The sequence below is a fragment of the Leptonotus elevatus genome, chromosome 16, assembly GCF_054856555.1.
Source record: "Leptonotus elevatus isolate MCC_2025b chromosome 16, RoL_Lele_1.0, whole genome shotgun sequence".
NCBI classification, from domain to species: domain Eukaryota; kingdom Metazoa; phylum Chordata; class Actinopteri; order Syngnathiformes; family Syngnathidae; genus Leptonotus; species Leptonotus elevatus.
Window position 1 is genome coordinate 7,288,753 of NC_141254.1, and position 26,064 is coordinate 7,314,816.

Sequence of the window (26,064 nt, forward strand, 5' to 3'; positions counted from 1 at the left end):
ATCACAATTTAAATTTACATTTTTAAGAAGAGTAGTAAATATTTTACCAACAAAAAGTTGAATATGAAAAAAATATATATATTTAAGAAAAAAAACTAATATTCAGAGAAAAAAAGTATCAAAATTGATAATAAAAAAAAAATGTCCACACAAAAAGTTGTATTAAAATATTTTTCTTAAAAAAAATAGAGAATGTTTATTTTTAAAATAAATAGTCATACAATTTCATGATAAAATGCAGTCTATACGAAAGTCTATTTCGTATGTTTTTGTAGTAAAAAGTAGCAGTTTTAAAAAGTCATATCACTAGGAGAAAACTAATGTATCTATTTTGAATATCAGAAAAAGCCTACTAGAACAGTCTTAACTTTATTTGGCGTAAGAGGCACTTTAAATGGATTGACTAAATTTGAATGTGATTGGTTCATTATGAACCCCGTCAATCCCATTATGAGAGGGTGTGCACACTTGTGCAACCACATAATCTCAGTTATTTTTATATCCTCACTCAATTCTGTTCTCAATTGAATTGTACAGGTCATAGAAAAAGTTTTGAAATGATTCAGAGTGTTATTTATTTTACATAACAACACTGACATTCAAACAGGGTGTGTAGATTTTTTCTATCTGCTTTGGATGCAGCAGGGCAACCTTTGCCTCGCCGCAGGAGCGGGATGAGGCGAGCGAAAAAAGCAGACGATTTATGGTTTTGTCTGCAGAAAGATGATTATGGATGGACAGCAAATAAGCGCTGGCGTATTTTCCTGATGGATGACGGCGGCCAGGCGCTGGACGTGCACGCTCGATGTCCGCCGCCCGCTATTGTGCTCGCTAATTAAATGGCAAATTGTGACCCTAGAAACGGCTGCCGGGAGCGCCCAACTTTTCCCATCAGATGCCGCCGCGGGAGGGAGCCCTTTTCTCATTTGAAGCGCAAACGGAGGCCATTTAACCTTTTGCTGTTATGCATTTATCCTGCAAATCATTCACAAGCCACTTTTTTTTTTGGGACCCACACTGTACTTGCCGTTTTGTTGTGTGACCCAAAGAAGTCTCAATGTACGACATGTGCGCAATATTATTGGAATCTTTGCGTTTGTGGAATCCGATGAATCCATCCATTTTCATCCATCTCAGAGGACTGCCAATTGCGACTCACCTCTTTTCTTTTCTGGGTTTGGTCACGTGAGGTTTGCAATGCGAGCCCGAAGGTACGTTGTCACTTTCAGCCGACAGCAGAGGGCGCTACAAATACAAAATGTGATACATGCATTTTGTGGCAAAATGTTGCATTTGTTTGAGAAAGTTCATTATTTAGTTCCAAACTATTGCATTTTTTTGACAAAGAATGTTGGATTTTTTAGACAAAATCTTACATTAGTGCCTTTTCTGTGACAACAATTTAGACATTTTTTGGGGGGGGGGAAATTTTTTTCGCACTATATTTTATATAGTTTGCTACAAAAAGTTATATTTTTGTGGCAAACTATTGCATTTATTGACAAAGTATTTCTGACGACACTATTTCTTTGGGTAAAATAATGCATTTTGTGATCAAATATTGATTACTGCAAAATATTATATTTTGTGGCCCAATATATTCCCATTTTGTTGCAATGTACTGTATTTTTGCGGCACATTAGTACATTTTGGGCAAAATATAGGTTTTTGCAAAAATATTTAAATTATGTAAAACAATATTGCATTTTGTGGCAATACATGGCTTTTTTTCTTGGCAAAATATTGCTGTTAGATGTAGCTAGGACAGTAACAATTTGACATAATATGACAGTTTTGTGACAGAATTTTTTTTAAATGGGGGGGGATAAAATATTAAATTTCAACACCACATTTCCATTAGATGCATGCATAGTAATTTAACCTCTTGGATGTATATAAAAAAAAATCTTGCTTTTTATATGGAAATATAACAGAATTTACAGATGCACTTTTTTTGTTGGATGACAAAGATACATTCTGAGTTGTAGTACTTGTCGTATGGCTACTAAAGTGTGAGGACAAATAAGCGTAAACTAGTGTACACTTTGAAGTGTCCATTTAAACTCTCCAACCCAAATTAGTAAATGAACATGTCATGTTATTAAAAACGAGACTTTTTCTGCCCAGCTTTGATGGCTTTAAGCGTTTTAATCGCTCCAATTGCTGGTGGCACGCGGTCCGAGCACTTCTAAGGTTGCCTTTGACTGCCATTTTCGCTCTTTACGCGCATGAATTAGTCGGATCTCATTAAATGAAAACTAATGGATGGTGCCGTCTGGCTTGCAGCCAGCCACCTCCTGGGAAATAGCGGCTCCCCCGCCTCACCGATACCAAACACAATTGCAATATCAGGCATTTTCCTGACTGACTGTTTCAATTGGTTGCAAGATTTTTCTTTTCTTTGTGGCAACCTGTTGTAAGGTGAGACAAATTTGCATGGAAATACTGTTTTGTGACAAAATGTTCAATCTTGCATTTTGGGGCACAATTTTTTAATTTGTAGGAGGAATTGCATATTTATGGCAAAATAACATATTTATGATGACAAAGCATTTTGTGGTTGGACAAAATATTAGATATTTTGTCAATACGCTTTTTTTAAGATGACGTACTCAAAATATTGAATTTTTGGGATAAAAATATGGCATTTTGTAGTTTAATATCAAATATTGTGACAGCATATTAAATTTCTGTGGCAAAATTACTGCACTCTGGAACGTAATATTGCATTTTGTGGAGAGAAAAAAAAGTTTTGTGACAAAATTAAATTTTGTAACAAGATAACTAATTTGTGGGGTAAAAGTAACTGAAATATAGAATTTTGTGGTAAAATATGGAATTTTGGTGGTAAAAATATTTCTGCTTTCTGCATTATATTGCTTTTTTTTAATTTGGTAATTGGTGGCGAATGTTGCTTTTGCACCAGCTTGCAGCCAAGTAGTGCACAGTTTAATCAGATCAAGACACAATAGTTGAACATCCCTATTGGCCCACAAGCGGTAGGTTGAGCACCCCTACTTTAAAGGAACTTAACAGATTGGAGTGCCCATTTTATCTTGTCACCTTCAATGAAGCCAGTACAGAGAAAAGCAATAGGACTGACTGATCTCAGAGCACACTATTAGTTACTGCTGCTTCATCCTGTATCGTCTAATGTCACACATTACACATACCGTCGGAGCCCCTGCCGATTTTTCCATTTGTCCGCCCGAGCGAACAGCGTATTGTTCCAGAATTGTCCCTCTGCTAAGTGACAATCCGTTGGATATGTTCCAATGCGGGAACCTTTCACAGTATGTCGAGGCCCTCCTGGGAAATTTCCCTTTCGCTCGCCAATAATTTGCCCCACCTCTCTTTCTCGTCTTGTTCCCCCACCGGCTGTGAAATAGGTTACGGGAGAAGAAAATTGCCCGCTGTGCTGGTGACAGACACTTGCTGTGAATGCCGTCATCGACTTGATGGGACCCCTGTGATTATCGTGAAGTGGAATTTTCTCCCCTATTTTAACGGTAAGTGCACAGACCTCTGCCATGAAGTGTGACAGCAGTTTCCCTCGAGCCCAGCCGAGCCGCCCGGACGATTAGTGACGTACGGCCGCCTAGCAATTTTTGCAAGGCGGCGAGACAGAACGGCCACGCTGATGTCGAATTAATGACAACTTCCCTTCATGGCCACTTCGAATTGATCTCAAGTGAGCAAGTGAAGACGTCTTGAAATTAGGTAATTAGGAACACATTCATTTAAGTAATTGTACTTACTTAATCTTAAAACATATGGAGAACCACCCTATACATCATTTTTGGTACAAGGGACAGGTTCCAGATGTCCTCCAACCAGACAGGATGGTTTGAGGTAAGCCTGGTGGAGGGTTTTAGGTCCAACAAAACAATTTGATAAAGCCATACCAATATGGCGATAGGCCAAGGTTTAATGCCAGGAACGAGGCGTCTAGGACGGAAGGGGCAAGTGATCCCAGACACAGGGTGTTGGTCAAATTCCAGGGGATGACCAATGCGACATGGGCAAGGTGTTTGTCTGGGGTGCCAGGCCGGATGGAGTTGTCCGGGCCTGTCAAAGATTAAACGTAACTAAAATGTCAGGAACCAAGATTTTGTCAAAGCCATTTTTGTAGGACATATTCTCAGATGTACTAAGTAGATAGAACTTCTCTTAGTTCTTGCAGTGTGCAAGTGTAACTTAGTTGTCAGTTATAGTTTTCCCATCAGTTCCTGAACGCCATTTTTCCTTCTATGTCGGTGATCGACACTAACGCTTACCCGAGGGCGTTTGTTTTTCTGCGCATCCATTTTTTTCCCCCAGAGAAAAATGGCATCCATGCATCTCGGGGTGACAGAATGCTGATAATCCGTGGCAGCCATTCATCCTGCCTCGGCTGCCTCTCACACTCTGTCCTCATCTATTGACTCGGCCGTGTTGACTCAAACTCGCTAATGCTCGGAATAATAATCCGCCACGTGCGATATTTACTCAGAAGATCAACACTTGGTGTGTTGTCTTGTTCTCCCGTCCTTCTGGCAAATTCATTAGCAAAGCGCAAACAAACCCAAGCGCTACCACAGATGCTCTCTGACATTTTTGAAGGGGACAGTTTGATAACACGTTTTATAATTCATTTTTATTCTCGTTCACAGTGCAAGGAAAAAGTATTGTTGTCGTGAGATATTCAAATGGAAGTGTGACTATTATATGTAAAAAAAAAAAAAAGGAAAAAGAAAAAAAGAATCAGAAATCAGGAAAGGGACAACTTTGCTAAAGTGACACTATAAGGTCAACTTGTCTTGCTGATGCTGCTAACATTATCCATTCATTATTTATTTGTGCGCTTTTTTTACTCATAATGTGAAGGCGGCGGAACCCAGCGCACACGCTCACACTTCATTAATGTCATTTTATTATTCATGGCAAGATGAGGAGGGGGTGAAGTTACAGCAGGAAGTCAAGCTGTTCTGACCTTCACACAAAATGGTCGGCAGGAAATGATTAGCCGGAGCCAAAAGCTGCTGGGAGGTTATGGATGAGGTTTTGTTTCCAGGAAAAGTAGCTTAGCATACAACATTTATCAATTTAAATGAAATGTCAAAAAGTGGCTTGACACGTTGAACACCTGCATGCATTTGCGGATTAATATTAAGCAATGTCAGCGGTATACGGTGAACTATACTAAATTAAAAAATTGCAAAAAGTAGACACCTCACCTAAAAATGTTTACAATTGCCTATATTAATATTATTAACCCAAACTTGAATATCATTTCATACATACACATTACTTTTTTTTTTGTAATGCCTTAAATGAAATAACTCTACACGCAGCCATTAATGTCTAAACTGCTAGCAACAAAAGTGAGTACACCCTCAAGTGAAAATGTCGAACTTGGGCCCAACGAGGCACTTTCCCTCTCTGCTGTTACGCGTCTTAAAATGTTGAGGGGTGTACTCACTTTTATGAGATTGTGTTAATTTTTCTGCTATTGTCATATTGCATCATATTTCTATTTCCATTTTAACCTTGAGCACCAAGAACAGATTGCAATTACGGACACTCAATAACCCTTTCTCGCGGAACTCACGCATCATACGCAGTTACGTATCCATGGAAACTACATCAATAAACATCCCTAGTATGGCCGAGATATAAATAGGCATGCGGCATGTGTCGCTCGAGCTGATTTTCTTTAATGTTTGCTGCTCTGCTTTGATTACCAGACCGTCGTAGTTGATTAAATATGTCGCTCGGGTGGGACGCGAGCCTGAGGTGACAAATTGAACACATTTGCGAAATTTTCCGTCTCATGTCGCATTTGCTGATTTTGCTTCCGACTTGAAATAAGCCTTTTTTTTTTCGCTGTCAAAGAAAGATGACAAGTTTAAAGAGCAATGTTTATTTAATATGCTTATTTTAGTTGACTGTCAGGAAGAAGTAAGGAGGAGGAAATTAAATAAAACGCAGCATCTGACAAAGACAAATGTGTTACATCCATTTAAAAAAAAAAAAAAGAATCCGTCTCACAAGATACAGAAAAAAAAAGGCAAATTACAACTCAACAATAAAATCACCCGCACCCACTCCCATGAACTCTTATTCATTGTGGGTGATAAATTTAATTTCCACTAGCGACAGGTGAATATCAAGATGAAAAAAAAATATATATATATAAAAAAAAAAATTTTGTTTACCTTTCCCACGTGCTTTAAAGACATTTAAACTTATTAAACGTCACTTTCTTGTTGCCAAGAAATGGCAGACTGTCATATAAAATCACTTTGAGGAAACTTAAAGAAGACTTGCTCAGCTGTTTGTTACTCCCAGTTGAGGTTGTCTAACGAGAGTCCGCTAGCTTAATGCTAACATATAATAAGAAATGTCGTTACAAAATGTTACTGGAATAAAAAAAAAGCAAAGATTAGTCTATCTACTCTTCAGAAAAGTAAATCCAAAGGAGGTCTAGAGGCACCAAATTTTATGCACTACTATATAGCTAACCAGCTACAATATATCATTCTATGGGCACAACCCAACAGATAGACTTCTAGATTTACTCTTTATTACAACATCGATTAAGTGACACAATTGTTTAAAAAAAAAACAATGATTTCCGCCACCCTGACTGCCTGGTGGAAGGCACTAGAAATGACAAAAGCCCAAGTGGAGCCCTGCGGGCTTTCTCCCCTATGGCATAACCCCGACTTTCAACTTAACAACCAATCGTTTTATTTAGGTGTGTGGGAGCAGAAAGGAATTACACATCTCCACCATCTTTTCTCAGATAATATGTTTATATCATATACATCCTTGCTCCAAAAATACAAAATAAAAAACGTAATTTTTTTACATTATCTGCAAGTTAAAAGTATGATAAAGAAAGAAATTCCAACACTTCGGGGTACGCTCCAACCGCCTGTTTTAGCTAAAGATATTACCAAGCTTTCTCCGACAACAACAAAAAAAACTCTCAAAAATATATGTTACTTTCATATACTGATAAAAATGTCTTTACCCATCTCGAAATGGGAGACAGACTTGTCTATAGCTCCGGAATCTGACTTTTGGATTCAAGTTTGTGAAAACGTATTTAAAATGACAAAACACACAAATTTACAACTTATACAATATAAGACTCCGACATTTGTCTCCAGTGCTAACAAAACACTACAGACACTTTTTTTCATGCTTTATGGTTATGCATTCCGGTTATGTATTTCTGGACTAATTGTGTTGTGCCCGCCCCGCTCCGGTGGACCTCCTGGCACCTTGGGCAGGCCCCAGTATCCGGGGGGCGAGCCCTATCGCCCCGGCGGGCATATGGGACCAGCCCGGCGGGGCGATAGGTCCCAGTGGGGTGGGTAGGGGTTTGGTGGGCGGGGGCGCTTCCTGCCCCCTCCCAGTTGGGGGGGGGGGGGGGTGCCCGCTGGTCGCTCCTCTTAACTCACTGCACTAGTTTTGCACAATACACTTTGTTTATAGACATATAGGGCACATAACACACTTTGGGGGGGGTGGGGTCGGGTGGAGACACCGTTTTCGCCCTACAACTCCCCTCCAATTTCAATGCACCACACAACTTTGGGGGGAGGGGTGCAGGTGTATCGGGGTGGGGTGGCATCGGTTGGGGCAGACCGCAGTATAGAGCAGTGCTGCGATCCCCTGTCCGTGTCCCCGCCGCGCCACCGTGCCCCCCCTATTTATTTTTTTAATGCATCACATACACTCACTGACATGACTGGGAGGCAGGTGGATCGGAGCGTGGGGATATCATTTCCCTCTGCTCCGGCTCACCTGCTCCCAATTTTAATGCACCACACACACACACTTGTATATACACTGGGTGGGTGGGGGGACGGTGGGGTCTCGTGGTTTGGAGGCCTGGGGGCGGCTGGGGTTGGGGTGGATTTAGGGGGGGTCGTGGGGGAAGCGGGGGCTGTGGACCGATGGGGTGCCTGGCGGGCCTGCCGTGCCCCGTCCTGCTGCGTTGGGTTGTGGGCGCGGGCCGTATTGGGGTGGGGTGCGCTCCTGGCTCCTGGGTTTGCTCTCCGGCCGGTGGCCCCTGCGGGGCCCGGGGGTTGTCCCTTGCCGCTGCCGCTGCCGCGGCCTGGGGGGCCCTGAGGTGTTACGCTTGCTCTGTCCTGGCAGGGGTCGACGGCTCCCCTCTTTGGTAGAGATTTTCATGCATGCCAGATCCACCACACCAGCATCTATCGAAACTCAGACACAATCTGCTTCTTCCTCTGGTCGTTGAATCGGTGGAGGCTGGTGTCTATGAATCTCACTCTGCTTCATCTGTCCTTCCTTCCTTTCCTCAGTCTCTTTAGGTCTCCCTAATTTGTTGGAATATAGATGTTTCTGGGGTTAGTGAAAGACTCTGGGTTTCTAACCCAGGTAATGTCTGGTCGGTGCTGGATTTCACTTTCCTTTCTTTTCTTTGATCCTTCCTCGGGTCTCCTGACAACCTCACGACTCTAGCTGGATTCCGAAGTATTCGGTTTAGGTGAACGGTATGGGATTTTTAATAGGTTTTAGGTGAACTAATGAATACACACTCACACGCACGCACGCACGCACGCACACACCCCCACACACACGCACTCGCGCACACACCCGCACACGCACGCACGCACGCACGCACACACACACACACACACACACACACACACACACACACACACACACACACACACACACACACACACACTCACCCACATACAAAATAAAAATTAATAAAAAAATAAAATAAATACCATACAAATAAAAAGAGAGCAATGATGATGACATGTCAAATCGGTAAAATTACCGAATGAACAATACTGAGCTCTCCAAGACAGAAAATAAATAAATAAATAAATAAATAAAAATAAAATTAAAATTAAATTAAGAAATGTCATTGACAGGCTAATGTAAATTATCACCTAGATTAGTTATGGTAAATGTAAACAAACATGTCCTCATTGATAGGACATAGGGGATGAGCCCTATCACAAATGAAAATCCATAAGCAATCGATGTCACTAGTGCTGGGCAATATAAACGGCATATTCAATATAAGGTATACATTTTGCCGAAGGTAGATATTTCAACTCTACCATTTTACAGCGCTAGGGCATGTTGATGACGTCATCCCATAGCACATGTTGATGATGTCATCACATGGCGCTTGTTGATGACGTCATTATATGGCGCGTATTGATGATATTGTATCTGCGTCCCGGGCCTTGCACACGGCTCGCGCTCAGCGTAACAAATAAGAGTGAAAAAAAAAATCACAAGTGGTTCATGAAGCTTCATTTTCCACCACTATTTGCAACTGTTTCAGTCTCTTTGTGTTAAATAAAACCTAGACTTGGGCTGTTTACAATGGTCACTTGTGCATGCCCTTGAGATCTTCAAGTGAATACTTGCTCTAAGCCAGTTGTACTGTTTTCAATTAAAATACTTTGCACTATTTTGCACCAGAAAGTGCTGACTTTTAATTTTGATTTGAGATTTGCACAATAAATGTTGTTAAAATTCTCTTGGACCCTCCACATCCTGGTCACCACCTCTTCCAGTTCCTTCCCTTGGGTGGTGCTATCCAACTATGCACACAAAAACCAGCAGACATTCCAATAGCTTCTTCCTTCATGCCAACTCCCTATTCCACAGAGGTTTGCCCAATTAGCACATCCAGGTGTGACAGTACTGCAATATTGACTATTGTCGCTTCAGCTCTCTACATATTTGTGTAGATTCTTGGCCGATAAAGTCAAGTAAAGTCAAGTTTTCACATGACCGATGTTAGCCCATTGTAGCGATTAGGTGCCGGAACGCGTCTCTGTCTTGGGGTGAGCAGCAGAAGAGCAGGAAGAGGGCAGGTGGCGGCCACCTGGGATGACCAGCTAAACTTGGGACGGCCCCGGGGACGACGCCACCCGCGAGGAGGTGGGCGAGAAAAGGCAGATAAAGATTATTCTTATTCTGAAAAAAATATAAAATCAGTGAATCACTACTTTGAGGGGGGAAATTATGATTAATAATCACTTCAACTCAGAGGACTGGCTGGAGTCTGGTACTTGGAAAGTAACGGCTGTTGATTTGACCTCCGTCATCTTTTGATAGCGGGCCAGAGGAGCTGAAATCGTGTTGGTAAATCAATGGTGGCCTTGCATATAAAGAGGAAAATAATCCCTGACTGTTTGAAGAAGAGCTGACAGAAAGCGCTGACACAACTCCGGTATTGACCGTAACCCAAAAAATTCTTTATGCTTCCATTTCTTGAAGATACTTAAACAACTACTATTTTTTTTATTCACCCATCACATATCTACTTCTAATATAAAATAAAAAACTTTCCAACCATCATTTCTGTTATGATGCATTGCTACTAAAATTGTCCATATTTTTCTTAAAATCAAACATCCACAAGCATGTACTGGAAGCAGCGCAGTGCTACAAAACAAAGAAAATTATCTTGTTTAGGAATCAGTTAATTCGATTTCATGCAACAAATATTTGAATTTCAGTTGTAAATGTGGGTCACTGCTTCTGAGAGATGTTTATTTAGAAAGACTTATCTTTAACCCCAAATTTCACATGACAATAGAGATCTTGTCAGGATATCGAATGATCTGACAGATCTGAGGATGTAGCATTTCCTCGCCATATCACAGTGCTGGAGGAGATCACGGCTATTTTTTCCGGTTACATCATAACATGAAATATGCTTCAGGGAAGAGAATGGAGAGAAAAAAATATGCATAAAAAAATATGCATAAAAAGACGAGCTTAATCTCTGGTATTTTCTTATCGCGTCATATAGTCGGCGGGTGTAGTGAACCTTTTAGAGACGCGGCGCTGATAACGCCGGAGAGCTTGTGGAGAAACTTCCTGTGGTTATGTTCTTCCCCTGCAGCGAGCGGCGTCCTCCACCCAAACCATCAGATATCTGCAACCGCAGGGGGATAGAGAGGGGGGCAAACAGCGGACGCTTGGCGGAGTAAGCCGAGCGTGTCCGTGCCCGCGGTGGAAACTCGGAACCGGTGGAATGGTGGAATAAAGAAATGAGACACTTGGCAAATAATGCCTACAGGAAGTAAAGCTGCAATTGAATTATTTCCCACCCCCAATCCCAAATTCATCCAAGCATGTCTTGATGAACTTTGAAGGGGCTCTTTGACAGCTTTGAGGACTGGGCAGAGAGAATTGGGTACCTTATCCCTGAGGCTGAAGAGGGACTTTGAGGAGTGGACGGTGTCACCAGCGAATCGCTCCAAACTTCATTTAGGAGTGACGAATAAAGACCTTCATACAACCATGCTTGGTCTCGAAAAAGTTTGCTAGTCTTCTTTTAGTTTTTTACGTAAGGTAGGTATGAAATGTATCCGTGATAAATGAGGCTTCACTGTGCCCCTAAAAAGCTTCATTCCCAGAAGTCATTATTCCTTCGAAGGACCCGCTATACACAGCCCAGCAGCAAAATCCTTTTGCTACTACGTTAATTCTTACTCATTCGTGCTTTTGTTGATCAAGACCCACCTATCCTTTGTTCGCCCCTGCCTCTTCCCGTGTTGTACGGCTTTGAGAGAGAAAAAATAACACAAAAGTGAAAAACAAAACAAAAGAGGCTTTTAACAGGATTAGAACGAGCAGGATTAGAGCAAAACGTTCTGTGTGTTAGTGGCTAAGGAGACATACGGAGAGAGCGATAAGGGGGGTGGGGGTGGGGGCGGAGACGGGAGGGTTTACCTGCTCCAAGTAGAAGGGGCTTGAACGGAGGTCCCTTGATATGGAAATGTGCTTCGGCGGGGATGAATGTTTGATGGCTGCCAAGGCCCAACATGCTGCAAGCAGCAACAAAGCATGAAATATACATTACAACCGCAGGCATTGTGATGGCAGCCAGAAGTGTGAGGTACACAAACATGCTCGAGCACTTTTTTTTAAACTTAAATGGGTGGTGCCAACACTGAGGCTCATTGAGGAATTTTTGGTATGATACCTTGTGTCTGTTTAGCTGTTTGTCACCAAGTGTTCTTTTTTTTTTTTGTACACTTGTGTCGTCATTCCTCAAGAACGAGTTCTGGTTCAAATCAGGATCTTGCAAAGACTGTTTGGATCTGACTCTTTTTCACAGACACTTCCACCACCTCCTGCTGATCCAGAAACAGGTCATAGGGTTAGAAGTCTGAGAAGGAAAGCCTCATACCGGCCCACAACATTGGCTGTGAGGCAAAAGCGCCTTTCACACTGTCTGTTTCTCGGAAATCAGGACATGAAGTTGATTTGGCAATGTTCTGGCTTTCTGGAAGACCGCTCTTTTCATCCCTTCTCCCTCATTTGTTAGTCTGTTCTTCTTGAACTTAGATCTTCTAGTGATCCCGAGTTGTCTCTAGAGTCTGATGACTGCCAAGATCAAGTAAGTCTCCCCAACTGTATAAAACGTTCAAGGCGTTTTAGATACCCCAAGTTGATTGAGAGTCCAATGTCTGCCAGATTTCAAGTGAGTCTACGCAACTGTATAAAACGCCCTATTCTTCTTGAAGACCATCTTTCCATTCAGTTTCATGCTTTTGTGATTCCGTTCCTCCAGAACTTGGGTCTTCTAGCTATCCCAAGTGGCCTCCTGGAGTCTGAAGTCTGCCAGGTTTCAAGTGGTTTTCAATAAGTCCCCACAACCGTGTCCTGTAATCTACCGTTCCCAAAGGCTGTTTGTCCGATCCATTCTCCCATGTTTGTGAGTCTGTCCCTCTCGAACTTGCGTCTTTTAGTTAATACAAAGTTCTTTCCTGGACAAGTCTTCCAAGTTTTCAGTATGCCCACTGTGTATGTTCTCATCATTCTGCCATTTCTTACAGCCGTTGTTCAGGTTTGTGAGCCTTTTTTTCCAGAATCTGGTTGATCGCTGTTCAAGAATGTTTTGTGCTACATTGACATGTCTACTAGGGTTCCAGTAAGCAGTTTTTGTGAAAATGCATCTGGTGGTTGGACGCTACCATACTCCCAAGGTAGTGCTTGTTTGTGGTTCATCGCAACCTTTTGGACTCAAAGGACTTTGTCATATTTCTTGTAATCTGATCTGCATTTGTTAAGAATGGTATGTGATCTCCAAGAGTGATTCCATTTTTTCAGTTGTGTTCTTCTGGTTTTCGTCGGTTCATCTGTTCGTTATCCTTGTCCTGAGTGCTTGTTTTTTGTTATGATTTATGTTCTGTGCTAAGTCTTAACAAAATGTGTGAGTTTGCTATTGTTTCCTTGAAAATGCGCTGAGCGTGACAGTTAATCATCCCTTCTTGTCATTTGATTTACAGACTGAAAGTCTTTCCAAAATGCCACCACAGTCTCTTATCATCATATCAATCACGCCGCTCTAATCGGCTCTCCCATCTTAATTGCATTTTTCCGTCCCCTACTATCCGACTATTCCTCGTTCGCCGGCACAAAACAATCTGCCGTCTCCTGCCGAGGCGGCTTCCTTGCCGACTACTTGCAAACTTCACGCTCTCGCTGTGACACAACATGTCGTTTTGAGCTCGCTGCATGGCGGAAATATTGCAGCCGCAGGACGGCACCTAAGTGTTTCCGTCTTCAAAGTCTGGGCTGCGTTATTGCTTCGCACACTTTTCAATGTCATGCTGTTTTATAGTCATACTTAAGAATACAATTATGGAATTACGCATTTTAATTTTCATTACAAAACATGTCAACTAAAAAACACGTTTAAAAACAAGCAAGCATTTGACCTGTTTATTTCCCTGCTTCTATGCCGAGTGTACTAAAATAAATACATTAAATTACAACTAAAGACCAATTCTAAATAATAATTTGCCCATTAGAACTTTAATTTAGCATGAACTTTTTTTAGTTAAAAGCCAATGAGGTTGTGCATTTTTTCTCCCTCTTCCAGATCATAAACCACAGTTTCTTTGAATAACAGTATAAAACTGAATGTAGTATTCATTGATTGAAGTTTGTGAGTTTATTATACTTTCTAGCTTATTAATATTAGGCTTTTTAACTGCCCCCTTGGCTTCTTATTTCTTCTGCAGTGTGTCTCATTGATTTATTTATTTTTTTTAACTCACTTTTTCCTCAAAAAGAACCAACTGAACCGGGCTTGGAAAAAATCCGCTATCCAATTCCCCCAACATCCATGCTGCCTCTCGCACTTTGAATCAAGCTCATTAGCCGCGAGTGAAGAAGTGGACCGAGGCGGCGCAGGCGGCTTTTCAACTTTTTCCCTCGTTCGATTCACGTCGGAAGTAAAAGTGGAAGTTGGAAGTTTGGTAGTCGTTTGGTTATCAAAACAAGCTCATTAAGCTGCATGGGGACACGTGCTGCTAATGAGGAGCCTGCTTTGAATATAGAAAGCAGCTCGGAGAGTTATCAAGACACTCCGAAATTTGCTCTCTTAAAGGCACGCCCCCTGTCGACAACCAATCCCAGCAAGGCCCCCCAAAAAAACTCATCTGCGAAACAGCAAGACCGTGAAAAGTGAACTGCGTTATAGCTTGGGAACACTTATTATATGTCCTCTTTTTGACCTTAATGAAGTAGCGACCCTAGCAAGGTTACACTACTAACGTTAGCTACCATTTGTGGTCACAGATCGGCTTACATTTAGCATAAATGTGACAGCGACTGTCATGTCAGTCAGAAGACCTTGTATTTGGCTTTTTTCTTCATGAAACCTGTTCACAAAAACACAATCTTTCCCAGTTCATTACAGTCATGATAAAGATATTGCCACAAATTTCATCTGCTCTACAAAAATGGTTAGAAAAAACTTAGAAAACAACTGCCCCAACACAAACTTTGCCAGCTTCAGTAAGCTAATCATACTTAGCTACTATATGCTCCTGGATTGTAGCAGCTGCCATGCTAGTCAGAAAACCTTGAATACTACATTGTGCTCTATGAAACCTTGTACAAGACAATTCTTGGTATTTCCTAGAGTCTATTATTATCACAGTCAGTGTGAAAGTATTGCCACAAGCTTAGCCAGTTAAGAAAATGAAGCCCGCTACAAGCTACCAGTTTGTATAGGCCTTTTTTTCTTGTAAATCATCGTAACAGTAATTAGCAAGTGAGCCGGCTTTCGAGCGACAGCGCTGCTGTCCTCTGTCTCGATCATAACATCCTTCTTGTTCTTGCCTGCTTTTGTCTGAAATGTTCCTTTTTGTTTTTGGACTGTACAAGGTTGGTTTCCGAAAAGCGAAACAAACTTACAACAGTTACTAAAGGGAGAAAGGTCGATTGAAGTTTGGAATTTTTTTGAAGGTAAAAAAAAAAATCCTCAGGCCCGTCTTCTGTTCTCCATTCTTTTGTCTGTGGTAGGCAGAAAACCAATTAACCCAGCGGCACCACTATGCAGCTGTGACTGCCGTGACAAAAATCCTGCCGTGCCAAACATTGTAGCGCCTCTTATTTCAGCAGTGACAAGGGCATGGAGTCAGTGAGGGGTTAGGATGGAAGCCATTTGTTTTTTTGTTGGCTATGTGACAATTTGACTGTCAAAACATATAGCCTTGCTCTCCTAAGAAATGAGGTATGTAAAGCAATACACTAATGTGTAAAGAAAAAATAAATAAATGGACTAGGTTTAAGTTAGTCTGTTTTTTCCTAAGCCAGACACTCGCACCCACTTTTTCATAGAAAATCCTCAAAATGATTGGGGGGGGGGGGGTGGGGGGTGGGGGGGGGACTGATGGGCAGCCCAAAAATGTCTGTTCAATATAAGCTGTTTATCTCTTTGAAGAAGCGTTGTAATCATTTGTCATTGTTCATGTATTTCCCATTTGCTCCTCTTCACTCACTCATCCCCACTTGCAATTTTCCGCCGTCTTTAAGAGCCTTTAAGAGCCTGTTTTTCCTCCGGCCATCTTCTGGTGGGGGGTGGAAGGTGAGGAAAAGTGGGCAATATTGATTTGGTGCATTTGAAATGTCAAGCGAAAGTGGAGTTCCAAACGATATAAAAGAGAACTATTATAAAGAAATCATTTATTAAACATTGTGGAGTGACTACATGTCCATGTCTACTAGAACATCAACGTCTTCATGAGAGACACGATTGCAACACTCTTTCAACATACTTAGAAACTTTTTGGGGGATTTTCAGAAGTCTCGTTTTACCTTAGACACATTTTGTGGGATTTTACGATACTCTTATTTTAGCCTGTGCAATTTTTGAGAGATTTGTCATTTATTTCATCATGCGTACCTTTGGAGAGAATTACAGTAGACTTATTGTAACCTTTAGTATTTTTGGTAGATTTTATGGCAGTCTTATTTTAACCTGTGCAATTTTGTGGGATTTTATGGTAGTCTTATTTGAGCCTGTGCAACTTTTGGCAGCATTGATAGTAGTCTTACTGTAACCTATGCAACTTCTGTGGGATTTTTGTTTGTCTCATTTTAAAATGCACAATTTTTGGGGATTTTATGACAGTCTTATTTAAACCAGCACAACTTTTGGCAGCATTGATAGTAGTCTTACTGTAACCTATGCAACTTCTGTGGGATTTTTGTTTGTCTCATTTTAAGATACACAATTTTGGGGGATTTTCATTAGTTGTCTCATTTTAGCCTGGGCAATTTTAGGGGGATTTATGATTTACAACTTTTGAAGGATTTTTTGGAGTCTTACTTTAAAATGCGTACATTTTGGGGACTTTTACCTGTGCAACTCCTGGTGATTTATGTAAGTCTTATTTTAAAATGCGCAATTTGGGGGGATTTTTCAGTTGTCCTAATTTCTGCCTGGGTAATTTCGTGTGATTTCTGGTAGTCACATTTTAACCTGTGAAACTTTTTCATCTCGTTTTTGTTTAAAAAAACGTTTTAATTTATGGCAGCCTTATTTACATTTTGGGTGATTTTTAATCTGACTTTCCAGTGATTTCTCTCAATAAATTCCAAGAAAGAAGTGTAATGACGACCCATCTTTGTAACAAATGATCACACCCCATTTGCTGATAAAACACACAAAACGCCTTTAAGGGAGGGAGTGAAACAGTTTGAACTTTTACTTTCTGACGCAAACAATCGATCGAGGCGAGACGGCTTCGAACAACAATAATAGCGCCTATATTTCCCCACATTTGACATTCACTGGTGATCAATAGAGTCATATTATGGACTTCAATATACTGAAATGTCATGTCTATTGGGGTAATAGAACAGATTCTACACCTCAATCCTTTTTGTTTACTGCCTTTCACGAAATTATGGCCCGCCTTAGCTTTGAGGACAACTTAATTGATGCCAGCGGGAGTACGCGGTTTCGAGAGCCCTTCTCACACTGGCGACGTCGGCATATGCATGACAGCGGATTTCATTATTTAAGGGTGGCATCACTGGAGTATTGAAACACTTTGGTTCGAAAACGAGGAATGGACAAAGGATTTGTATGAAGTCTTAAAAAGTAAAGACATCTCTGTATATCATAGGTCCATTGCTACAGTGAAAATGCGTCCCCTAGTGACTTTGGTTATACGAGGATAACATCAATCTTATCATAAGCTAAATTAATTTTAAGATGCGGGTAGTCTCTACACTTTCATTGATACAAGAGACTGCATGCCACGGTAGGTGGTGTTTTGGTTAGCAACAGGGTTGAAATGGGCTCATCTTAGCAATCTTTAGTTTCCGTGAGTGCACCAGGAAGTCTATTTGAGGGAGCCGTCTATTCATCTAGAACACAAACAAAAACGAAAGAGCACAAATCGATCCGGAAGTTCTCATTTCCTCACCTTCGTGATTTATTTATTTCTTCTTTTTATCAAAACTGTTTTTTTTTTCTGGTCTGAGTTTGGATTGTTTTTTGTTATCTATCGAAAATGTATACCTAAATTATTAAATTGAAGGGAAAAAACGTGTGTCCAATTTAATGTATTTTGTAATATCATTAATTTTGTTACTGTTTTGGGATCAAACGTTTTTGGGGGGGTTTCTTTTTTCTGCCATCTTACATGAATGCTCGAATGTGGTACTTAAAAGTTAATCTACTTACCACGCCGGTTTATAACTATGAACTAATATAAATAGCTTTCGTAATAACTCATTTAAATGTTACTTAACATTTTCCCGCCATCTTTAATACAGGTTTATGATGGCAAAACTTTACTCTAGGAAACAGGTTTAATTCTATTTCTTCTCATTCTTATGGGGAACCAACACAAATCAGAGGTCTGATTTTGTTCAGGCATTGGTAGCAAATGTAATTAAGTTGAAACCATTAAAAGAGTCCAAAGAGGAGTAATTAGAGGTTAGCTTGTCGCAAGAGCAGGTCATTAGCCGTCAGCTGAGGACACCTAAGAAAAGTACACCATTGCACCTCGAAGTAGTTTGTCACTGAGATGCTAGACTTAAAAGCTACGCTTGATACTTGACCTTTACAGCTCGTACCTCCACCTTTCAGCCTCGGTCCGATGGGATACATTAGTGCAGGCTGCAGTCTCGCGGCTTGAAAAAAAGGAGGAGAAAAGCGGCAATCTCCCGTCTTAACGAAGGCTTGCTTCTGATGTCTGGCAGGGCCGTGGCTAATGATGGCGCTTTAGTTAGGTGAAGGGAAAAAAGGAGAGCCAAGCTAAAAGGATCCTGGTGGGGTTGTTGTGAGCCGAGCTTAACAAGACTCGCCTTTTCTGATGTCTGGCCGGCCACGGCTAACGATGAGCACGGTGAAGGACGGAGGGGAAAAAAAAAACGTTTTAGAAAAATAATGGTGAGCTGCGTGGCTGTGTCTCGTCATGTTCCGCCATCCTCCCCTCGGCTCAGTTCCCAAACTTGAGACTTGGTGTTTTTGTGTACAAACTGGCTAGACAGTCTCAAAGATCGTCACTTTTCCTCCTATTTTCAAAGTCTCCTCGAAAGGAGCAGCAACTAAAAGCAGTAAAACGCACCCAATCTAAGTTGATGGATTTCCCCGCTGTGCCTGAGTGCAGGGAGAATCATTACGGCAAAATTGAAACGCAATAGTGTCAGATTAGAGCGTAAATGGCCTTGTTGGATTTTTTTTTCTGTCAGACAAATCTGCAGCGCAATCAAGGTTGTAGTGTCAGTCCTGTGCAAAAACGATTGTCTGATGAATTGGGCTCCCAGAAACGAAATACAAGTAGAACATCGTTGAGATCAGGAGAAAAGAGTAATAATCTCTTTCCAGGCTTAGACAAGAATGTGGTTCCGTCAACCTTTGGGCCTTCTGTCTTTGTAGTTTGGTCTTCTCAAGACTTTAGACCGAGGACACTTTGGTTCAGACCTTTGAACCAATGGTTAGACAGGTGATCTTTTCTTTTCACCTTTGAAATAGAAGAAGGACCGGAATTGGAACTAAATTGAGAACTGAGAACCGCAACTAAAAGTATGATCAGTTTTGAGGCTTAGCCCCGTTTGGAACTTCGGTCTTTCTAGATTTGTAAGAACTAAAGTAGCAGGTGAAAAAAAATTGCCTCAGACCAAAATTGTATTCTACCAAAAGAGGTCAGTTTTTGTCGTGATATCATTTGCGATCATTTCAATCATTTGCGATCAATTCCTTACCTTGTTTGGACCTTGTGTCTTTCTAATTGCGTTTACTTAAGTAGCAGGTGCTGAAGTGTCCTCTGTTTGGTCCAATTAAAAAAAGTATCTCTTGACTGTGATGAGAATATAGGACTTCTAGGAAGAATCTTGTCTTAAAAACTCATCTCTTTTTGGACTTGCTCATAATCATTGACAGTTCAGTACCTCGTTCGTACCTTGTACATGACCTCGGTCGGCCTTTCTGTCTTTCAAATTTTATACGAACTAAGTTCTTGAACTGCAAACAAACTTTGGTCCTATCAAAAGGGAAACTACAAATGTCATGGGTTTTTTTTAGGTTGATGAGACTTTGGGTTCAGACCCTCGGGCCATTAGGCCAAAAGGAGACTATCACCCATCAATGTTATTACAAAACCCCGGCCATGAAAGACAAGATAACAAAACCTAGTTACATCAACTTTGGTCCAGTTAAGAGAAACGCTTGAGATGAGAAGTTCGACATGAAACCAGACCAAACTAATGACCGCGCATGGGCCAGCCTATAGTGGTCGGTCTTCTCCAGATCTGTAGGGGGAACTAATGTACATTTACAAAGTGGATGCTAACTACCAAGTATTCAAGCGGGATAGTGGCTATGTGAGTGGTTGACACCCCTGCTGCTAAAAGTGTTTATAATTGCCCATATTAATAGTTTAAACCATGAATATACCGCACATAATGTTCCCTAAACTACTTATGTAAATGCATCTTCTGCTTGGACTGGCCTGGCACCGATGGTTTAGCGCGCGCCACCTGCTAACGTGTCGCCTTTTGTGCTCCTCGTCTTGTTTATCTGTTTCACAGGGGGCCGCCGGGTACAAGGTGCCGTTTATGTATGCATGCGCGCCATTTGTATGCACCGCCAGCAAGCAGCAAATGAGTCAAAATGACTGCTGCGCGCTCCCGCTGTGCACATCCTGTAATTACTCCTCTAGAAAGTGGCCCCATTATGAATGGCGGCCCTGGCATTTCTCAAATGATAGACTCACTGAAATGTCAACTTTTGTTTTGTTTTTACCTCGCAGACTTGGCAGTCCATGTCATTTCTCTTTAATTGGACTTAATTTTGGAGCTGTCTAATCCGTTCCCGTGGAACGTCGCCTCATTATCGTCCACGACAAACTGAAAGGTCAACGGAAAAAACATTAGTGTTGGGATTGAATGTATGAATGAGGGGAAAAGGCCCACCTGTAAAAGAAACAATGAGTAACATTAAAGTCGTGATGTTATGAGACGTGAGTTACGTTTTCTGGAATAAAGTTGTGTATTTTTGGTCAGTCCTAACGGAGCCTTGTTGTTACATAAACTGTCGAAGACAAGCAGAGCAGTCCAGTCGCGATCGATTCAATGCCCTGAGAAAGAAATGAACTGGATCAATGAGAATATCCACAAGCCGTGTATTTCCAAGATCAGTTTTTGTTATTATTTTCGAAGATTTTTTTTTCTTTTCAATATATATTGATATAAAACTTTGTTCTTGCAATTTAGACTTTAGTCTTTAAAATAAACAAATTCTTGACACATAATGACCTTAATCTTGAAATTATATATATATAGTTTAATGAGGATGTCATACGCAAACATTTATGCTTTACTTTAATGCATGTAGTTATGTTTATTGCTCAAACACAACCTGTGCTACCTTTAACGTAACCATCCGCTGTCAGCTTAAGGATCATCTGCAGTCAAAATCAATCGTGTGATTAATAAGTGTTAATACATGATTAATGCCATCATTTTTGTGATTAATTAATTAACGCTTTAACTTTGACAGCACTAATTATGTTGCTGTTGTTTTATCTAAAAAGCATGTAAAGTTATCTAAAAAATATGCAAATTTTTAAAACTAGACGAAACTATGCAACTTTTTGAAACATGACTTTTGACCTAAAAAAAAAAAATCTTGAAAATTTACGATTTTATTTTATCAGTATTTAGTTTTAATTACTCGAAAATGCATGACTTTATTCCTGTAAAATAATCCTCAAAAATAAAATACTTTATTCTTGTAACTTTATTGTAATGGCATGATGATATTTACTTTATGTCTTCAGTCCTGTAGAGTAATTTTTTTATTTTCTTGTCGGTGTGACACATTCTTCCTAACCAATTCCTAACAATTTCAAAAGTGACTGAGGTGACACCATCATGCGGCAATCATAAAAGAGGGCTGGACAAAGTGCTGGCAGGAGAGATTTTAAGCGGCGAGTAAAGGGATATTATTATACTTTAATAGCTTTTTCCTCGGGGGAGTGAAGCGTCCATGTAATGTTCGGCAAATGAAAGGAGCAAAAGAGCGATAACGTTAGTCCATTGTAGCATTGTGCGTTCGTGTCATTTGGCATCGCGAGCCCAAGCACGTCTTGTTCAATTAGTACTCGATTAGTTTGTTGGGCCATAAAGGGAAGGGTCATAGAAAAATGCGGTCTGTAAAGCAATTGGACTGAATTACAATCCTTATCGTGTCCTTGATTGGGATTTTCAATTTACGATTCTTGCTGCTCAAGGGCAACATGATAGGAATCCCATCAGTCTCTCTCTTTGGAATCGGTCCGTCGTTGTTGATATAAGGTCACGTCTTAAAGGAGACATTATTTTTTCAAATGTTTCAAAGCGTGTGTGACATAAGGTATTTCGATGAAAGGGTATGTCTCTTAATATTTATTTTCTGAAAAATTCTGACTTTAAGCCACAAATTACTTTTGTTTTCTCAAAAATATTCCCCTTTGTTCTGTAATTATTACAACTTTAATCATAAAAATATTTTAAAAAATCTTGAAAGAAATACAACTTCATTCTCATGCATTATTACTTATATATACTGTACTTATATATTCTTACTTATACTTTAATTGTAAAAGTGTTTAAATTAAGAATTTACTCTCCGTCATTCTCTCAACATCACAGCCAGTGCCATCCTGCCCTCGTGGCTCGTTAAGAAAGTAAATATTATCTTGCAAAAGTCAATATAATGCTCTAATGTGGTTTTGTGTTGGATTAACATTTTTATTGACTGTTTTTTGTATAATATGCAAAAATCCAGCACTTGAGTACTGGATTCGGAGACCCTTGGTGTGCAGCAGGGTTCACCAATTCCGGTCCTTGAGGTCCTGAGTCCTGCAGGTTTTAGATGTTTCTGCCTACCGACACACCTGATACTAAAGATCAAGATCAAGATCAAGATCGTTATTATAGGGTTCCATCTTAACTCATTCACTGCCATTGACGGCTATATACGTCAAAAATTCATTTGAACTATTTCTATTAGTTCTACATTTTTTTCCCACTTTTGTTAACAAGAGTATGAAAACCTAGAATTTTTTATTGTACATTTAGAACCGATATGAAATTTGTAATCAATCGCGAGTTAACTACTGAAGTCATGCGATTAATTACGATTAAAAACTTGAATCGCCTGACGCCCCGAATTTTTTATAAGTTTTTTTATTTTTCTTTTTTTATTAATTCACTGCCGTTGACGGCTATAAACGTCAAAAATTCATTTGAACTATTTCTATGAGTTTAAATTTTTTTCCCACTTTTGTTTCCACTTGAGTATGAAAGCCTAGAATTTTTTTAATTGTATATTTAGAACAGATATAAAATGTGTGATTAATCGTGAGGTAACTAGTGAAGTCATGCGATTAATTACAATTTTAAAAATGTCATTGCCTCTTGCCCCTAATTTTTAATAATCTTTTTTTATTTTTATGAATTTATGGCAGTGAATGAGTTAAATGCAAATGATATTTACTTACTGCACCTAATCATTCTTTTTCTATGATTTCATTTTAGATGCCTGATCCTAAGAGAAGAAACAAGACCAGCCTGGGGAAGATGGTGTCAGAGAAGGCAGGGAAGGCAGCAACAGTGAATCCACATTGGCCACGCTCATTAAAATTCTACCGTGGGTCCACGTTCATTTTTTGGACTCCCCGCTGCTGACAACAATGTGAACGAGCGTGAAACCAGCCCACCAGTTAGCTTACCCACCTGTGTTACGGCCCACAACGTTTTGTGGCCGTTTGTTTGTTTTGGTGTGTCCAGGCTGTGGGAGCTCGCCTCCGTGATTGGTGGCCGAGGTCGCCGACTTGACGGGCGAGAGCCCATCATTGCCACATTGGTTTCAGATGTGCCATTGCCATGACAGTTAAAACAACCCAGTAGCTTTTATTCGGGGTCTGGCTGTTTGTTTGCACTTTGTTCGTTTGTTTAGTTAGCCAGCCCCAATACCTCTCATGTGTGTAACTCACGACTCAGTTGGAAAGTTGGGAGCGTGTTGAGGTATCGCGTCGTCGTCTGTGAGTGTGTGATTCTTCGCGTCGTCTCATGTCCACCCTTTTGCTCAGGTGTTCCATTTTCTCCACCTCCCCGGCGACCACTCCATGTGCGCTACCTGCTCAACTAACGTGCCCCGGTGACATCCTGTCTCGAGGAAGCAGCCAATCATGAAGGAGCGTTTATTTAATTGCCAATGGTTTTGAGATGTTGCGCATGCATATTCGGCATCATTTTTATTTATTTTAATTTTTTTATGCCAACGTATGCATTTTGTGACTACTGTTGATTTGTTGTTGTGTTTGAAGTAAAAGGTCAAGGACACATAGCGTTAAAAAAAAATGTGGACAAAATGAAAGTTTAGATTATGTTTTAAAATAATGCACGGCCTATTGGTTTGTTGATGTGCTTAAACGTTTTGTTGAATTTCATTTATGAAGCACACTTCAACAATAAAAATGTGGATTTCAAATCTTCTTTTCTTGGTGTATTCAATTGATTAGTCATGCACTACAATTTTGTAATGTCCTAGAATTCAAATTCTTTATTTGAGGACCTTTAGCAGATATGAGATGAAATAGAGTAATTCGATTCATTAATTAAAAATACTGTTATTAATTAGATTCAAATTCTTAATCGCCTCACAGCACTACTTTTTTTGTCATAATATTCAAGCTTTAATCTTGAAATGATGACCCTAAAAAATATATTTTAAAAAATTATTTCAAAATAAGTGCATTTATTCTCAAAATAATATGATAATTGCAAAAAAAAAAACTTTTTTTCTTGGACGTCTTTTTTGGTGAGTTCAGCAAATACAAAAAAATCCCCTAAAAAAAATCATACAAATAGGTGAATAATTCTTAAAAACAGACAACTCTGTTCTCGTAATATTACTATTTTAATCTTGACAGCATACGACTTTTCATCCTGAGTTAGCCTTAATCCATTGGAAGCTAGCTAAATCGTTTGAGTGGAGGCACAAGCCGGCGCCAAATATCAAAGCAGGTAACTGAAAAAACTCAGTCAAATACATTTCTACATCAAAAAAGTGGCTTTGTGATTCATTTACTCCCACCACACACTCGGCACCTTGGCGGCATGCTGCTAAGAGTTTCAGGTCATCAGTGTGAAAGCCTCCCGGAGGTTATGCGTCATCTCCAGGCTCCGACAAAACAACCTTGGGCGAGTTGCAAAACGAAGCAGCCTTTTATTTGCAGCTTCTCAGCTTGCTCCCTCGCCACCTGCTTTCAGCTTATTTATTCATCTTGGTACTAGTGAAAAGCAAACTGTACGTCGTCCTTGAGTGAAGAAAAATGGTCACCTGGACTTTCTACCAGAGGAAGAGGAGCTCCCCCGGTACAACTAAATAATATCTGTGAAAAAGCAGTTTCAATTCAGTGTGTTATCACTTTTTTTATTATTTTTTTTTTTTTTACAGCGCCCTCCAGCATTATTGGTGGCCTCGGTGAAGATAAGCTCATTACTTTTCGGGACTCATCTTCAGCAAGGGTGCCAATAACTCTGGAGGGCAAGAAATCGCATTTATATCTTTGTCTTGCCTCGTCTTATCTCGCACGTTTGCAAAAATTCATAACTGTCTTTCCGGTAAGAAATGATCTTTCAAACGGGGCAAAGAGCACAAATTCGATCATCCTGCGGTGATTGAGCTCAGCAGAGCAGCTCCGTTTTGATTGGAATGCATGCATAGACATCGTTTTCAGATTTTTTTCTTACATATTTCCGTTTTTTAGAGGCCATAATGAGACTACAGATTATAATGAATACAGAACAGGCAGTAATTGAGAGTTAACTGACTGCATAGATTTTGTGATGAAGCTCATCTGAAATTATTCACTGTGGGGTACCACAAGGTTCTGATCTAGATTCTATACTATTTCCTTAATCTACCTTTAATTTTATGTTACAACCCTCAAAGCAAATTGTAAGTCGTAGTTTGACTTAAAGATCATTTTAAGATTTTCATGTCATGTGACCATGAAACGTCACCCCAGGTCCATTGTGAATCTTTTTCTGCTGTTTGACATAACATCGCAAATAATTCAAAGATGTCTGTTGCTCAAGAAAACTTGACGAAGCTATGAAATCTTCTCAAATTACGAAAACGCTATGTTGGTAAATGTGTTTTTTGTGAACATTTATAGCCATTGGTTGGATGGTCAACAACTCAGTTGATTCTTATGCTAATTCCACTTCAAATTCACATATTATTTTTTCATG

At 40.2% G+C, this 26,064-nt stretch overlaps 1 long non-coding RNA gene across 1 annotated transcript in view; it reads left to right on the top strand.

Moving 5' to 3' along the window:
- LOC147160535 (uncharacterized) overlaps window positions 1–24,148 on the top strand; it is a 32,355-nt gene extending 8,207 nt beyond the window's left edge. Inside the window, exons 2-3 of the long non-coding RNA XR_015090405.1 lie at window positions 3,390–3,509; window positions 23,341–24,148. This is a non-coding gene — a long non-coding RNA (uncharacterized LOC147160535). The remainder of the gene's footprint in view (window positions 1–3,389; window positions 3,510–23,340) is intronic.
- Window positions 24,149–26,064: the final 1,916 nt, after the last annotated feature.